Source organism: Ascaphus truei, chromosome 6, assembly GCF_040206685.1.
Source record: "Ascaphus truei isolate aAscTru1 chromosome 6, aAscTru1.hap1, whole genome shotgun sequence".
Classification (NCBI taxonomy): Eukaryota; Metazoa; Chordata; class Amphibia; order Anura; family Ascaphidae; genus Ascaphus; species Ascaphus truei.
In genome coordinates this window covers 111,906,008-111,924,924 of record NC_134488.1, presented here as the reverse complement: position 1 = coordinate 111,924,924, position 18,917 = coordinate 111,906,008, and the positions used below count along the sequence as shown (strand labels likewise).

The following is an 18,917-nucleotide window of genomic DNA, read 5'->3' as shown; positions in this document are numbered from 1 at the left end:
CTGGTCACATGTTCTTCCCCACAGAACTTTGCATCTTTGGTGCTCTTCTGCTGCACTGACAGCCATTTGGTGAACCCTCCAGCCGAATCTTTGCCGATCGATCACAGGCAACTTAGCTAATTACTTATCATTGTGTGGATTGTATCGATGCACATATTAAAGGGGGGGGGGGGAAATAAAATTTAAAAAAATGGCACCTTGGACTGCTGCTTTAAAAGTCTGCAGCATATTGGGATTGTTGACTAATAACTACGTACTCTGCTTTTTCTTGTCAATGTACAGCAGGCCTGCACAACATGAGGCCCGTCAGGCCTCTCTGTGCGGCCCGCGATGACTCCGGCCGGGCGCCAGTTAATTAAATAAATTAGAAAAAATAAAAAGTTTTAAAAAATGGCGGCGATTCATCCCCCTCCTCCCCTCCCTCTATCCCTCTCTCAACCCCCCCCCCCCCTCCCGGCCCCAGGTTTTGCGGTGCGCGGGGGCAGCATGAGGATGCGGCAGCCGTGAGTATTTTTTTTTCAATAGCAGGATGCCGGGGGGCGGGTTGGAGGTCAGAGAGGGGGGGGGTGGGCTGCTGACATGTGAGGGGGGGGGCTGCTGACGTGTGAGGGGGGGGGCTGCTGACGTGTGAGGGGGGGCTGCTGACGTGTGAGGGGGGGGTGGGCTGCTGACGTGTGAGGGGGGGTGGGCTGCTGACATGTGAGGGGCAGGGGGGGGGAAGTGATGTGAGGTGCAGGGGGGAGAGAGTGATGTGAGTTGCAGAGGGGGGAGAGAATGTCATATTGAGGGGAGGGGGAAAGAGTGTCATATTGAGAGGAGGGGGAGAGTGTCATATTGAGGGGAGGGGAGAGTGTGTCATATTGAGGGGAGGGAGAGAGAGAGTGTATCATATTGAGGGGAGGGGGAGAGTGTGTCATGTTGAGGGGAGGGAGAGAGAGTGTGTCATATTGAGGGGAAGGGGATAGAGTGTCATATTGAGGGGAGGGGGAGAGTGAGTCATATTGAGGGGAGGGGGAGAGAGTCATATTGAGAGGAGGGGGAGAGAGTGTCATTTAGGGGAGGGGGAGAGAGTGTCATATTGAGGGAAGAGAGACATGGGGGTGATGCTGACTTGTGGGGGAGGGATGCTGACTTGGGGGAGGGCTGCTGACATAGAATGGGCTGGGGGGATGTGGAGGGGAGTATTGTGTGTTTGATGTGGAGGGGGTATTGTGTGTTTGATGTAGAGGGGGTATTGTGTGGGTGAGGGTGAGAGATGGGGGTATGAGAGATAGATGGGGAGTATCGTAAAGGTTGATAGTGAGGGGTTCTGGGGGAGATATGAGGATGAGATGATGATGAGAGGTGCTGGAGGAGAGATGATGATGATGATGATGATTTAACCCGTGCGGCCCAATTTTTTTTCCTTGGAGCAGTTCGGCCCTTCTCACTTTACGAGTTGGGCAGGCCTGATGTACAGTATTCTGCCAAATCTAATTTGAATGTTAGTGTGAATCTGGTGAATTCTGGCGAATCATGGTGATAAATCTCAAATGCTATCAAAATGTGCCTAATTATTTCCTTTGTTGAAATGCAGCCATACTGTACATAGTAGTGGCATAGGGGTGGTATGTTTGGGGGACCCTTAAGGGGTCTAATTCCAGGGCTAGGGTGCTAAATGTAGTATCTTTGGATTGTGACCTGTCAGGAATATTTTAGGGCAGTAGAATTTTTTTTTTTTTTATTATGTTATAAATTACACCTCACAGCACTGTTGAATAGTGAATAATGATTGTTTGTACCTTTAGCGTGGTTAACAAGAGGAGGTGAGGCCTCGTGATAAATGTACTGGCCTTAGCAGTGGTAGGTTGTTCTTTAAAATCCACTTCCCACAAACTTGGTGGTTTGCATTTTGCAATTCTATTGCTTAACTGTATTTGTTGCCAGATGTGTCCACTCTTGAATTCACTATGGGCCCCTGTGGCAGCTGAGGAGTTAATATCTAGCGGTGCATCCAGCTGCTGTGACCTAGATAACAAATACTAATCCAAAATAAGTAAGATTGGTCATTCCAGAAACCACTGGGAATCTCATATTGTGGGTTACATAGAATCTGAATACTGTATGTACCTGTAAACTGTTCTTTAATGGCCTTGCTCGTATGACTGTAATTCTGGTCCTGATTTACATCTACCTTTTTATAAGTGTTTAATAGTTTTTTGCTACCATATTTTAGGGCAAAGGCTTGTCTTTTGAATGTATTTATTCCAGCTCATAACACTATTCAGTGAGATCTAATGGATATGTGTGTTACCTATGGTTGGTATAGATTTAATCTGGTTGCCCTCTACCCATTACAGCTGCAATTTCTACTTTCCATTTTGATTATTGTAGGTTGTAAGAACAAAACAGCCTTCCGTTAGGAAGCAACCTCAAGCATACGACCTTCTGTGTCTTTTCCCATTGCTCCAATAATGCGGTTGCTTTTTCTCCTTGTGTTCAGAGGTGGAAGCCAAGCAAACAGCCACAGGCTCTCTGGAAGCAGCTGAATTACAATTTTAAATAAGGTCATTTTTCTTCTCACGAATAGGACATTATTTCCTGCTAAGGACACTCTGGATTAAATATTTACATCGCTGGATGATGGTGGAGATGGAAAAGAAAACAGTGCTACATTACATTTTCATTCCATTCCAGGTGAAGATCTCAGCCGCACGCAGGTGCTGCTCTGCTGAGCAAAGCATAAGGAATGGCCTGGATAGGAGACAATTTTAGAGGTTTAGTCAGAGGTTCAATCATGCTTCAAGGTCTCAAATCATCACTGGTGTAGTGAAACTTTAATGATAACACCTGAGCAGTTCTGTGGAATTCTACATTGGGGTAACAGATTTTTTTGTTGATGACTCCATTTTTTTTCTACTCTAATTGTGTCCTTGGTCATGTAGATTGTAAGATTTTGCAATAATTTTTTACAATGTTTTCTTTATGTATGGTATATTATATTTAAACATAGGAATGTAAAAATGATTACAATCAGAGAAAATGTATGAAAGTGATTTGATGTTTAATGTAGGGATTGTACTTCTGGGACATACCATTAGTCTAGTGTTAATACTTTGCAAGCCTCACTGAAATTAAAGGTGTTAAATCGGATCTATTGGATGCGTATCCGTGATCCATTTGCCATTAAGGGAGTAGTGTAAAATGTGAGATCTGGGCCAAGGAACATTTAGCTTAGTAGACAGCACTGTTATACTCCATGTATACTACAGGTTCCGCAAGTCGTCAATCTCAGGGAACAGTATGTGGACAACTGCTTTACCTCACTTTAGTGCTTTCTTTTGGTGTAGCTTGGGAGCACTTTTTAAGCTGGTCTGTTTAATTAAGGTGCAGTTGGACTGTGGGAAGTTATAACCAGAAGGGGTATTAACAACGAAGGATTTAAACAAGTTATATTAGATTTGTAATGACCACTCCATAGTTGCATGCCTATTTATTCCCTATTGCAAAGATGTAAACTGCATAAAGATTGGGAGCAAGATTGAGAATACCACTCAATTAATATCTTACCACATATACAGTATGTGCACTTGGAGCAGCCGTTCCAGGGTGTATACCTCTGTAGGAAGTGTGGGCGGATGGACTCTCCTTGGAGTCTCAGATTGTTGATCTGAAGAGGAAACTTGAAACATTGAGGAATATTGGAAATCTTGCAAGGAGTTTAGTGCTCACCGAGCATGCCCTAGCTGGGACTAGTGGTGAAGAAGGTAGATCTGTGGTAGATGAGCAGGAAGAGATAGACAGCAGGGGAAAGAGGAATAAGCAGGCCAGTTCAAAGATGGCCCATCCCAGTATATTTGCCATATTTAATAAAGATATTGTGGGAAGAGGGTTAGTCAAGGCAGGAATTGCAATTCTGGGGCAGACTAATTCCCCTAGCAGCCAAGGGAATAGTCCTTCCAGATCAGAGGGGACCCAGTATACTTGGATACCAGTACAGGTTGTGGTGGTAGGCTAACACCATCATTAGGAAGGTAGAGTGGGCAATCTGTTGCTGTGTCCACATAAACCAAACTTTTTGTCACACAGGTGCTTGGGTTTCGGCATAATTGAGGATCAAGATTGATGGGGGGTATGGGGATAACCAAGTGGTTTTAGAACAAGTTGCACAAATGACAAAGTTAAAGGAGATGGGAGGTCCTAAAAAAAGATTTCAGGAATCTACAGTAGGCAGCCAGCTTAATGCACAGACCTCTCAGGTAGTATTTTCAGAAATACTACCAATGCTATGTGCTACCCCAAGAAGGCAGTTGGAGCTTGGGGAGGTGAATTCATTAAAAAAAGGGTGTTGGAAGGAGGGGTTCTGTTTTTTAGAGCACTGGGAGTCCTTCTTTGAGGTACTATATAGTAGGGATGGATTGCACATCAATGAAAAGGCATCTTCTGTGCTAGGGGAGAGCATGATTACAAAGTTGGAGGAGATTTGAAGCTAGGAGGAAGGGGGAAGGGACACACAAACAGTTATAGGCTAGACAGAATGGATAGGAATTAGGAAATGGCTATGGGACATGGGGGTGGAGTTGGAGTAAAAGGATACTTTAGCAAGCAGGGAGACACCCAAAATAATTGCAGATACCTATAAAAACTAACATTTGAGATGGGTGAACTTGTCAAATTTCGGCCTCCCAACCTTTGTACAAACTGCTCTAGTTTTGTGCCAATCTGCGAAAGTTTGTGCAAACATTTTCTTTAAAAAGTTTGCACAAAAATATGCAATCCTGCCTTTTCCCACTAGTGTTCGCTTCGGCGAACTGTATAAAATTTGTCCCGAACCTGAAATATGAGATACCTGTTATATATGCTAATTGGAATTATTTGCATATCCAAATTAGCATACATCGCAGGTATCTCATGTATACTTCTTGTGCACAGGTGTCTCCAATTGTTAAAAGGTGTGGAGTCGTGTATGTACGCTGTCCCACTCTCTCGCTCAAAACCTATTGTAGGGGAAGAAGATTATGAAAGTTTTGTTGAAAATGTAGACTTTGTGGCTAAAAGTTTGCAGTTGAGATAAAAATACAAAACAAAATGCTGGTAGGAATCTATATCTCTATATATCAAATATTTGTGAGATTGTGGAGGCCAGACTCATTTTTCAAATGGAAAAAGCAGCAAAACTGGGACATGTTTTAATTAGAGGTGATTTTAATTAATTGTGCATAGACTGGAGTAATGAGATTAGCAGTACAGCAACAACATATATGTTTCTGGGTATGCTAAGAGGCAAATACATGAGACCAATTATTGAGGAACCATCCAGGAAAGGGGAGTATTGGACCTAGTAATAGGAAAGAATATAGAAGTGCTAACAAATATCCAATTGGAGGAACAGTGATTGTAACATTTGCAACAATTAATCAAAAATCGTATCAAATGGGACCAGCAAGGACTCAATTTTCAAAAGGCAGATTTCAGTCAATTAAGGAAAAATATATGAGGAATACATTGGGGTGAAGTTCTTGCAGAAAAGAATAGGTAAACTAAATGGACAATCATTAAAATATTATTAGATATGTACACTTTTCAGTGTATACACTTGGATAATAAATATAAAATAAACAAATCCATCCTAATGTGGCTGAATAAAGAGGTTCTGTAGGGGAGAAAAAGAAAGAAGAGGCAGGCGTTTACAGTAGATTGTTGAAGTCAGAAGGGATGGAGACTTTGTATCAGAATGATAAGGAATGTAACAAAGGTTGTGAAAGGGCAATCAGATTAGCAGAAAAAGTAAGATCAACCCTGAAGTTTTTCAAGTACAATAATAAACAGAAATATTACAAAAGAGAATATAGGACATATGCAATGTATTGGGGAGATAGCAGAGGTTTTAAAGCAGCAATCCATGCAATATCCAACATGTGTTTTTTTTATATATATATAAATCAGTGCTGTAGTAAATTCAGCTCTTAATGCCATTTTTAATGCGTGTTTAAATACTGAGCATCCTTTAATTTCCTTAGCAGACTGTAGCCCACTTCCCCAGCAGTGCAAGATCTTTGTAACACTTTCCTGTTTGTGATAATTTGTTGCCAATGTTCCCAGCAGTTTGAGCTGCAAACTGTAACAATAGATAATGTTACCTTACTAATATAAGAATACATTGTAGCTGCTGAGTTACACTGACTGAAGGATTGATTAAAACTGAAAGGCAGCCATTTAGTAAATGCTGGGAAGCAGGATCTGCTGATCGATCAAATTGATCGGCAGCTTAGGTAATTAGTTTTCAATAAAAGTAATCGAAGGCTGCATATATATATATATATATATATAATGCGAGCTGCTAATACAATTCCCCAGCCTGCACACCCATGAATCTGGGTTCCAAGGGGACTTTGGAGACAAGGGGGGATGGGGATAAACAGGCCTCCTATCTGGGAACCATTGGCTCGAAGAGTGGAGCCATTATCTGCCAAGAGTTAGCAAGCCAGCACTGAAATCAGGGGGGAGGTAGGCGATGTTCTCCTAGGCCGGTTCGTAATTTCCGCCCTTCTTGCCTCAGCCTCCCCGTCACACCCCCCAGCCCGGATTGGCCAACACAGATGAGCCCTCGCACTGAGATTATCTCCCCACACAGCATCTGGGCTGTGACTGGTCGCTGCCACGTTCTCCATGTTTCTCTGTGGAGAAGCAACTCTAGAAAAGCAGCAGCTGATCTGTGTACCACAGATCTCTCCTGGGCTGGCGTGCAGATACACTAAGTGGTGGGTTCTGAGGACGTCCCAGAGACACCCGAAGTCACGGGTGCTTGCTACGCTGAGAGGGAGATTTGAAGTTGCAACTTGCATCCAGCGATGCCTGCAGACACTGGACCTACTGCAGAAGTGGAAGCTGCTCCGGAGAAGTCATTTTGGTGGCGTCGGACAACAAGGTGACAAGGATTAGTTCTGTGATGCTCTGAGGATTCTGAGTATAAGCTCGGTTGGTGACATTGTGCTGTGTAAGTTGGCTTTGGCTGAAATAAACACCCATTTATTTGATCTCTGTGTCCTGTCTGGTGATTGATCCTGTGAAAGAGTCCTGGTCTCCCGTGACAATGTATGTAATAAACAGTTTGATTGTGAGATTTATGGTATCCATTGTGCCTATAATATCCTACCACTTACATGCACACTCAGCACTGTATAAAATAAGAAAAGCACAATTTCACGTGTTCCTTGTGGAGCTGGTCTCCTTTGTATTGTATTGTATGTCTTTATTTATATAGCGCCATAAATATACATAGCGCTTCACAGTTCACTTGGATGTCTCTGCTGGCTGACTTTGCCTCTCCCAATGTTGCGTGCTCTGCATGTTTATATGTCTGTTCATGAGTCACATGCTTTTTCATGTCACTGAAGCACCCCCTGCTGTGTAAGAATCTTCCTTTTTCAAACGTTCATTAAAATACATGAGCTACGTTGACTTGCCAAGACTCTCAGCTCAAGATACTGTAATTGCCTCTTAAGTGCTTTCTAAATGTAAACTGCATATCTTTACACCCGTCAGGCCATCTCTCTCACCCATGACCCGATCGCCATCATGTTTTGTCAATCAGTGATTACAATACATTGGAAATCCCTTGCTGGAGCTCAGGGATACCCAATTAGTTGAGGTTCAAGGACCAATAGACTTGGTGCACCACTAGACATGCTGCAGACCGGACACAATAAAAACTATCGAAGATTAGCAAAAAGTGGCAAATATATTCTGCCCTATACATACAATCTAGACTCTGTGCACTCTGTGCATGGTCATAACTGTAACCAAGCTATATTACTTAGAATATCCTTTTATTTAATCCCTACTGTACCAGGGGCCAGCAACTAATGGCACAGCAGGCCTCTCTGACACTAAATAATGTTATAATATTCTATTATTTTCTGAAACGGGTGAAATAAAGTTCACAATTAGATTAAGAAGAAAAAAAAAGACACGCTAGAAATATTTATGACTTATGAAGTCGGATTTGTGCTTTCCATTATATTTTGATCTGTGGGGGGTGACAATTGTAGGAGCAGTTTATCTCCTTAGCATGGAAGATACCGTACATTTTCACCGTTCACTGTAAAATAGGAAACCGAGAGATTATTTGGTTACACAGAGGGTAGGGGGCTGAGCTTCAAGATAATAGGGTTTCTCTGACAGGTCTATTAGGAAGAGACTAATGTCGGAGTAATTTCATGGCAGATCTCATTTTGACAGCCTTTGGCTCCATAAGCTTCTATATGCCTCAGAAGCCTCAGTGCCACTGTCAGATGGGCGTACAAGACACTTGACTTTTCCCCTTTCGCTCACAGAGATGAATCCTGCCAGGCAGGAATGTAAATTGTGATTGGGATCATAGGGGAACTTGGCTGAAAGGAACTTCTGAGAATGCTGGCTTGACTGAAATTACTTGGAAATATTATAGTTCTCTACATAAACAGGCAGCTTGTAATCAGCATGCACAGTGTGATGGTGCAGAGTACCACTACTTTTTTTTATTTAGAAACCAAACATATACTGTATATATATATATATATATATATATATATATATATATATATATATATATATATATATATATATAATTTGAGTGCGGTACACCTTAAGTCATAAATCGCATACTGCCCAGGGGGAGGGATAGGCTTCAGTCACAAATACATTCCGAGATGCACTGTTTTTAAGTAAAAACCTCTCTTGCTTTATCCAGTGTAACACAGCCAGAAGAAGAGATCAGTATATCTCGAAATCTCGCAAAAATAACATCTACCCGAGAGGAAAGCCAAGGGGAACCTACCACGATAGCCCGACCCTCGATTGACTTTCCCCCTCCCAGACTTGCTCGCGCTGTGCCCAAATTGCATGACGGTAAGGTCACCCCCTCCAGCATCTGTGCCCGGTTTTACTTGGGGGAGGGGGTGTTGCCTATGTTGATCAAGGATGCCAGGCAATGGTACGGGTTTTGCAGACCATTTGGCACTGTGAATGGCCAGCTACCGCCTCTGGACTATGGACTTTTGGGGAGGGAAGGATCGCTTCCTGTATGGGCCAGAGAGCCACATTTGGCCTTGATATTGGGGTTAAGACTGGTAGAACTGTCATTCCAGAGCTCTCTGCTTAAAAGGGGAAGTGTGACGACATGGACAATGAGGTTCAGCCCCGCATTTGCCCTATCATCTGGATGAATATACAGGGTTGCCCTGCATATACAGGTGCATCGACGAGTATTCTAAAACTTACCTTAAACTTGCCTTGGAAAATCTGGGGCTATCACCAACAAGATCTGGGTACATGCTGCAAACATTTCAGCGACATTTCTGCAGAGACTAATGGCCCATCGGATTAACACAGCAGGGGTCCCTGGCAGTCCCATTCAGTTTGAATGGGACTGCCAGGGACCCCCGCTGTTAATCCAATGGACCATTAGTCTGTCTGCAGAAATGTCACTGAAATGTTGCAGCATGTACCCAGCATGTACCTGGGTCTTGTTGGTGATTGCCCCAGATTTGTTTTAGAATACTCGTCAGCACTACAGTGTCTCATCTGGTCAAATATATTAGGTGAATGTATATGTGCAAAACTTTATTTTCTGTGAAATGTATTTGTGCTTTTGTAACTGTGTGTTTCTTTTTTCCCTGGGCATGCTAGGCTGGTAATACACTTACCCAGCCTACAAACCCAGAGATTAGGGTTTAGCTGGTTCCACGAGGGGGTTGAGGATAAAGAAGAGTGGGGACAGCAGAACCAATTGCAGGTCACGTCAGCATTGACCGATTTGTAATGCCCGCCCTCCTTGCCTCAGCCTCCCGTCACACCCCCCGGCCCAGATTGGCCAACAAAGATGAGCCCTAGCGCTGTGATTGGCCTAACACAAAGCATCTGCACTGTGATTGGTTGCGGTCTGTTCTCCATGATTTCCTATGGAGACGGGGAACTAGAAAAGGGGCGGCCGATCTGAGCTCCAGAGACCTTGCTGGGCCTAACGTGGAGATTGACTAATTGATGCACTCTGAGGTTGTGCCAGAGACACCCGAAACCGAGGATGCCTGCTATTCCGAGTGGGAGATTTCAAGTTTCTCTGCTGCGACTTGCATCCAGTGCTGCCTGGAGTTCCCGATCCCTCACAGGAGTGTAAGCTGTGCCAGGTAAACCATTTCAGTGGCGCTGTGCACCTAGGACTGCTAGGATTCCACCTGTATCCCCTGTTTGGAGTGAGTATAGCTCTGTTGGTGATATTGTGTTGTGTCTTTTGGCTTCAGCTGATATAAACAGCCATTTATTTGATCTCTGTGTCCTGTCTGGTGCTTGATCCCGTGAAAGAGTTCTGGTCTCCCATGACACATTATTTGATTAATTAAACGTGATACAATTGTGGTAAGGTTTTCTGTCGCCACCACCGCGGCAGAACAAGCAAAAGTCTGTGGCGCCGGTGACAGTGTCTGCCGTGATGGAGCTGCTGGGGGTCAGTGCTTCTGGGGAGATGGAACTCCCCTCAGCGTTAATCCTTCAATGCCATGACCACTCGTGGCGGCGGCACCAAAGACCAGTAAACTTGGCTACATCTCCACATTTAGAACAGGTTGTGCATTCTCTTTTTTTCACTTGGATGTCTGCCTCTTTTATGAGACAACTCACATCCTATTACATAATGAACATACATATATAGCATGGATTTATATTTGTAACACACACTTTACTATATTTAATCCTTATTGAAGATTTTTTATCTGGGGAGGGGTACCGAAGAGAAGAGGGTGATGGGAGGGAAGAGAGGGGGTAGGTAACATGTGCAAAATTGTAATCACAATATCCTTTAGGTCTGACAGATACTGTACATTCATTATACAGATTCATAAATATCATGACAATGTGTGTGATGGAAACACGCTCCCTACCAAGGCATCGGACTATACATATTAGATCTAACAGAGACCTCAGAAACAATGTATCCAGGGGTCTCCCAGATACTCTTTAGAGGTAAGTATCTCTGGAGCATGGGGTCCCCTGAGCTGAAGTTAACATGGTTCTGCTCTGGAGGCCCCCTGCTTCCAAACATGTGGGAGATATATACAGTACGTAAAGAAAAAGCCACAATAAGCAGGGAAATGCAAAAGTTGCATAATAAAGCAGGGAAAATAAATGTGTGAAATTAAAATAATATAAAGTAACTTCCAATAATTACTAAAGATTTGATGAGAAACACCTCGTATTTGACATAGTTTTCTGGTTTTGCTCTCAATTCAGTAAGGTTTGGTTCTAAAAATCTTAAAGTTTTTGGAATGCACCATACAGTAGGTGTAAAGAAAATAATCTGAAATAACTGGATACCAGACACGTGGATAATGTAATCTTATTAACAATGCTTTATTCAGCTAATAAGGCACTAGAGGTATTTTCCTGAAGTGTGTGTGCCCTCTTTCCAGCTTGTATTACCCAATAGGCTGAAAGCTACCGTATGGAATTTAGACTTTCCTTAACACACTATAGCCATACCTCTAGCATAGTTCCAGCCAATAAGGTCGATGTTTCTTGCGCATGACAAGCAACTTCCAAATCATATTCTTGCAGTGTTGGCCGATAAACAAACTATTGGCCGTGAAATTGTAGTACCATTCTTCATTTGTTCTATAAACAGATCAATTTAGATCCGCTGCACACCATTGACAAGTTGTGCATTGAAGACATTTGTATCAGCTTCTTTTTGAAAGGCACACTTGTATGGCTGAGGGTAACATGACGTCTCTGTGTTCTTTAAGAGAATCTGCAGACATAGCTATAGATGTTTCATTAGCAAACTGCCATGTAGACCTCTTTACTGTACAGATACCGAGTATGCTTTAATACAGAGACCCCACTGAATCTCCACAATTTAATCTAAAGCAGGGGTGGGCAACTCCAGGGTTTCAGGATATCTCTGCTTCAGCACAGGTGGCTCAATCAGTGGCTCAGTCAATCTGACTGAGCCACCTGTGCTGAAGCAGGGATATCCTTAAAACCTGGTCTGTTGTTGGCCCTTAAGGGCTGGAGTTGGCTGCCCCTGGTGTAGGATAATGCTTATTTTGAAATCCTAAATGACATGTCTTTAAGGAATCTTCCATAGTCCATTTTATATTTTATAGTGAAATGTGAAATATTATTATCTTATCATTACTTACCTGTTGCTGTCAGTGTTATACACAAATGATTGTTTAACATCACACTGCCAGCACTAGTTGTACCGGGTTAAAGGTGCTGTCCAACATCACAGCACATATAACCACTGAATGAAAGCAGTGTCATGTAACACACTACTATTTTAACTTTTTTTTTAAATAATTGAAAATCTGATAGCTTCTGTTTAAAACAATTATTTAGCATTAACATTGGATAATTAGTGGACGATATCACAAAAAAGTATACCAGGTGAGCGCAAACGTTTTTCATTGTGCCCCCCCTGCCGGCAGTTCCCCTCTCTCTCCCCCCCCCCCTCTCTTACCTCGGCGTCGACGTCATGACGTCACGTCACATGACCTTGTGGTGTTATTTTATGCTGTGTTTACTTGGCGACGCGTCTAAGAAGCCGCCAGAGCCAAGGTAAGTGAGGTTTACAGAGGCCTTCGCCGCTTCCCCGGCACTTAATTTAAGGGCCTTTGGGAAGTGCGCGTGGGCCTCTGTAAACCCTGTGCCCCCCCGCAGTCAGTCTCGGGGGGCATGCACCCCCCCCCCCCAGTTTGTGCACCACCGAAGTATACAATCAGCATGAAAAAGTACACTGGCTGGATTAAGTGGAACTGCATCTCTATAAACATAAAGAGCAACACAGAGTCTTATCCAAGAATTCCGCCTTTAGACCAAATCTGGGGTTTTTGATGGTCTGTAATTAGCCCGGTATCCAAAATAAAGGAAGAAAGGACTGAAGTGCTATGCAAGGCACATGGCACGAGAAGACAGTTGGCTGGTATGTGGGTAGCAGTGAAATTGTACCTCATCAACAAGTGTTTCCCATGGGACTGTACAATTCCAACATTCATACTTCCTGTTCAGGACAGCATTTCCTTTCAATGGAGCCCTCCAGAGCAGTAAGACCCTTTGGGAAATTGAAATGCTCTGGTTCCCCTGTTTCTAAATGTTTCCTTTTCACAGAAAGGAGGTCAGTAGACCCTTTCTTTGACTGGAACCTTATCCACCTCCTTTATTACTGCTCAGTGAAAAGGGATTAGCAAACCCAAGGCTTTCCATCAACATACAGTGGGATCAGAAGAATAATTAGGGAGGAGTGTTCAGGAATTAGCCTTTCAGAGAATTATTAGGACACTTGAAAAGGGCGGTGGTACTATCCACGTCCTGTGTGATGCCTTTTTTTTTTTTGTGTGCAATTGGGCCACAGGATTTGAACTTCCATCATTTCAAATCTTTGAGAGGCCCGTTCTATACGGGTTCATTGTTCGCAAGGCAAAGTAGTGACAGAAACTGAAAATAAGCAATTTAGCCTGTGCAGCACAGCAACCTTTGGGTTTCATTGTTTTTCCTTGTCAATAGTTCCACTAATATTATATGACAATGAAGCAATGGTAATACATAAACATTTTAAAGCAGCAATAGATGTTTGCTCATAATAAAATAAATAAACTATATTTACATTGCTTGTCCTGCTCTCTTGAATCACATCTTTCGGTAGCTTCGTGCCATTTTCAACTCCTGAAACCCCGAGCCCTGAAAAATGGAGTATAAACAATGGATTCAAATAACATCCAGGGATTTCCATGAAAGCTAAAAAGAATAAGAAAAAAATCATTATCATCCTTTTTTTTTTTTTTACAGTATGCTGCGTTTTTCTTGGAGAATAAATGCATCATCATAATATAAACTCGTATTTATAAACGCTCACAGTGTACAGAGTGCTTTACAAAAGAGACAATAAAGTACAGAGAATTATAATATAATAAGTGCAACAAACGGAATCAGACAATAGGAAAGGGAATCCGTGCCCCGGGAGTTTACAATCTTAGAGGCAGCAGGTGAGGGAATAAGTGCAGTAGATGGCTGTGTTTGGCCACAATGGTTGGTAGGAGCGACTGAGCACATTATCATATATGCATGTTGAAGGGGATTGCTGCCTAAATGATGTGTCATAATTTGGGTTTGGGTACAAGATAGCACTGTATCTTTATTAAGACACACTGTTAACCACTTTGTGGCCAGAGGGGCTAACAGTACCTTGCAAAAGCTGCCCTCTTTGGCAGCAAAAAAATTAGAGCATTTGGAAAAGTTAGGTGAGTGCCCAGTGCTGCATTAATCTATTTTTTTGTCTGGAGGCAGCTACACAGAGCTCCCATACAGAAATAAAAAGTGCTCTTCAGTGTCTATTTTCTTAGGGTTCCCCTGTGCCCAGTGTATTTTATAATACACTTTCTATTGAATATGTAGGAACATTGTACATTTCAAACTATATCAGAGTGATTTACAGTAAATGGGTCATTATTTTCAATTCAAATGGTAGGAAAGTGTGAACACCTATTAATATACCACAGCGTTTGTCAAGTTATAGTTTTTCAGCCCACTTTTCCCTTGAACAAATAACCCCTGTAGAGTTCCAACATGGAGGTTACGTTTTAATTCCTCGTGTTAGTCCTCGTTGCATTAACTCATGCCATTTATATGATTTGGAGAATAATTGCTGTAGCATGATATCAGCTCGGTTTATTAATTTCTGACGCGTGAATTTTCTCAGAACTGATTTACATGGATAAATATGTTCTCACCCCGGCCTATTAGAATAGCAGTGTTCATGTTTCCTTATTCGTGTATTCAGTTTCCAGGTGCAAAAGAATAGTTCCCATTGAGTCTGGAGTTTATCATGCTGCCATTCAGACAAGAACTAGACCCAAATCAGGAAATATATTAAATAATGTCAATTACTAGAAACAATACATACATTCTTAGATTGTAAGTACAAACTAAGGACATAACAATATGAGGTTTATTTAGAAGTGCTTAGGCCTGGGCGATAAATGGGTTAGGCCTGAAAAAGGGCCGACACTTAGGGGATTTAAAAGATATGGAGGATGGGAAGGTGGAGGTTACTGACGGCCAAACAGGCCAGACAGACTTTAAAGTGACTGTGTGAGGTACCTTCAGTTGCCTGCACAATCACTGGTGTTAGGCTTACAATTGTATATACGACTTATGGATAGAACAATGTGAAGTTTGAAAACAGCTTTGGCCTTAGCTATGAGGGAAACCTCAAGAGATCCATGGCTGAAAGAAGAGCCCTTCTGCTAGACAATGAAGATGAAAGGCAGGTACAGTAAATATGTGGATACAGGGCCAGATGTACTGTGAATTTAATACTTACATTGGTTTCTGGGCAAGTGGATAAAAGGTGAAAGAGTTTGTAAAACAATGGACAATCAATTAGAATAGGATATGTTGATATTTTAGATGCCTTATTTAAAGTAGTTTGATGGATACATTTTTCATGATGGACAGTTTGTTAGGATATATTACTGCAAGGGGATGCTGGATGCCTGAAACATCAATATTTGATGGTGCAATGTGCTAGTTTAAGAGTCATAGAGTAGTAGGTAGCAGAGGCCAAAACAACACCAATGGAATATGGCTGGTGTACTGGTTGAACGAGGAATATAACGTTCCTGAATTTGGATCATGCTGTAGAGTATATGTTCCTTGTGTTAGGGGTAAGAGTATGCCAAATAAATTGATATGTCAGGCCCGATGGGATCAGAACACACAACCGCTTTTTAGGGAAGCAGCCCTTGCTGTAAGCTAAACCAGCTTCTGGATAACTCCACAATATACATTTGAGCTCTGCCTGCTCACTGCACACACCTTTTGCCCCTCAGCTTCCTAGACACTGCCCACTGGATTTCTTTATATGCAGACCACTTCCACTTCCTGTTGGACAGATCAATGTAGTTTGGCCCTTTTGTATCCCACCTTGCCATCTGACCTGCTTGCTGTCTATTTGCCTAAAATACTGTACAGAGAGACCTTGCTCAAACCCCTTGGTGGTAAATGCGTGCTGCCTAGGGAGAATGGCAATGTAAACATAAAGGTGTACCTAGAGGGGGTACAAAAAGATCCCTGATGTAGGCGCACTGCAGACCTTTATATAATAATGTGGTCAGAGGTGAAAAAAAAAACAGTTTATTAATTGAAGTGTACTTAAAAACGATGTATATCCTCTATTAGGGTATACGTCTAATTGCTAAAGTCACTCAGTATCAATGTTCAATGTATCAATGTTCTGTAGAGCTTAGGCACAGTATATATAGTAGCCAGAGGTAAGCTCTTGAGGTGTACTCTGTGAAATCAGTCTTACTGCGTATGCTGTTTAGTAGAAATGCGAGTCTCCTGTGGAGGTTTCATGAGAACAAGTGTGTACCAGAGATACTCCCAACGTATATTATGAATCCTATGTCTGTATGTCCATCTTCGTGGTAAGTGCTTTATAGGGTAATATAACTATGTTATGACGAAGGTAGGTCTCCAGGTGAGTATACTGTAGTGAACATAAGCTCCATAACAGTGTAAGTATACAGACTTCAGGATGAGAGCAATGCTTAAGGATGTTTTCCTAAACCAAGGTAAGTAAAAATCATGGGGAGCTATTAGCTGTACATCTTCCGTAGTAGGTAGAAAATAATGAAGCTGTTGCTCAATACACAGTAAATAGCGCCTGTATAGGGGTATAATGCCCTCTGCCTAAAGTGAAGCAGATCTGCTGCCTGCTACAGATACACTGGTATTTCACGAAGTCTATGAGATTACCAACGGAGTACATATGATTGCAATATATAGAGTGTAAATAGTGGAGCTCTGAGAAAGTGATGTCAATTCCGCTGTAGGTATACAGCTTCAATATGAAGGCAATGCATGGTGATGTTTTCCCTGCACTATAGTAGGTGAATTACGTGATAAGCTATTCACTGTGCATGCTCCGTAGTTGGTACACATATAGTGAAATCTGTTGCTAAAACACGGTGGATGGAGCTTGCTTAGGGGTATTGTACCCTCTGCCTTAAGTGAGGCAGGTCTGCTGCCTGCTACAAACGCCGTGATATCTCACGAGGTCACTGAAATTTCCAAAGGAGTACATACGATGTTAATATATCAAGTATACATAAGTTATTTTAAACGCGATCCAAGACAGGCTCGTGAAACTGAGAATTACACTAAAGTGGGTGAACTGCGTGGTGAGCTTATTCACTGTGCATGCTCCGTAGTAGATATAAATATGGTAAACCTATTGTTCAAAAAAACACAGTGGATACACCCTGCTTGGGAGTGTTGTATCCTCTGCCTTCAGTAAGGCAGGTCTGCTGCCTGCTACAGACACCGTGATATCTCACAAGGTCTCCGAGATTTCCAAACAGTGGACACACGATTGTAACATATAGAATATATAGATAAGTTGTCTCAAGAACGGTCTGAGACAGGCTCATGAACTGGGTAGACTATTAGACTATTAGACTGTATCAATAATTATCGGCTAAGACCCGACATGCGGCATGTTTCGTCGCTGACTGCGACTTCTTCCGGGGTGGGCGTGTCTAGTTCTCACTAGTGAGAACTGTATGTACCTTATACAGCACAAATAAGGGTCAGAACATTTTAAAACCGGTCAAACTAGGTGCAGTACCTATGCACCACCACCAACTCTTTCGGCATAATTAGCGTCCTCCGGTTACCATGGCACCCACGGGGTATAAAGGGGCCAACAGGGATGCAGACACGCCCACCCCGGAAGAAGTCGCAGTCAGCGACGAAACATGCTGCATGTCGGGTCTTAGCCGATAATTATTGATACAGTCTAATAGTTTAATAGTCTACCCAGTTCATGAGCCTGTCTCAGACCGTTCTTGAGACAACTTATCTATATATTCTATATGTTACAATCGTGTGTCCACTGTTTGGAAATCTCGGAGACCTTGTGAGATATCACGGTGTCTGTAGCAGGCAGCAGACCTGCCTTACTGAAGGCAGAGGATACAACACTCCCAAGCAGGGTGTATCCACTGTGTTTTTTTGAACAATAGGTTTACCATATTTGTACCTACTACGGAGCATGCACAGTGAATAAGCTCACCACGCAGTTCACCCACTTTAGTGTAATACTTAGTTTCCCGAGCCTGTCTTGGATCGCTGTTGAAATAACTTATGTATACTTGATATATTAACATCGTATGTACTCCTTTGGAAATTTCAGCGACCTCGTGAGATATCACGGCATTTGTAGCAGGCAGCAGACCTGCCTCACTTAAGACAGAGGGTACAATACCCCTAAGCAAGCTCCATTCACCGTGTTTTAGCAACAGATTTCACTATATCTGTACCAACTACGGAGCATGCACAGTGAATAGCTTATCACGTAATTCACCTACTATAGTGCAGGGAAAACATCACCACGCATTGCCTTCATATTGAAGCTGTATACCTACAGCGGAATTGACATCACTTTCTCAGAGCTCCACTATTTACACTCTATATATTGCAATCATATGTACTCCGTTGGTAATCTCATAGACTTCGTGAAATACCAGTGTACAGTATCTGTAGCAGGCAGCAGATCTGCTTCACTTTAGGCAGAGGGCATTATACCCCTATACAGGTGCTATTTACTGTGTATTGAGCAACAGCTTCATTATTTTCTACCTACTACGGAAGATGTACAGCTAATAGCTACCCACGATTTTTACTTACCTTAGTTTAGGAAAACATCCTTAAGCATTGCTCTCATCCTGAAGTCTGTATACTTACACTGTTATTGAGCTTATGTTCACTACAGTATACTCACCTGGAGACCTACCTTCGTCATAACATAGTTATATTACCCTATAAAGCACTTACCACGAAGATGGACATACAGACATAGGATTCATAATATACGTTGGGAGTATCTCTGGTACACACTTGTT

General features: G+C 42.4%; 1 long non-coding RNA gene across 1 annotated transcript in view; it reads right to left on the bottom strand.

The window, feature by feature from the left end:
• Positions 1-3,498: 3,498 nt before the first annotated feature.
• LOC142496549 (uncharacterized) overlaps positions 3,499-18,917 on the bottom strand; it is a 29,477-nt gene continuing 14,058 nt past the window's right edge. Inside the window, exons 2-3 of the long non-coding RNA XR_012802050.1 lie at positions 13,619-13,692; positions 3,499-3,649 (exon numbers count right to left, since the gene is read on the bottom strand). This is a non-coding gene — a long non-coding RNA (uncharacterized LOC142496549). The remainder of the gene's footprint in view (positions 3,650-13,618; positions 13,693-18,917) is intronic.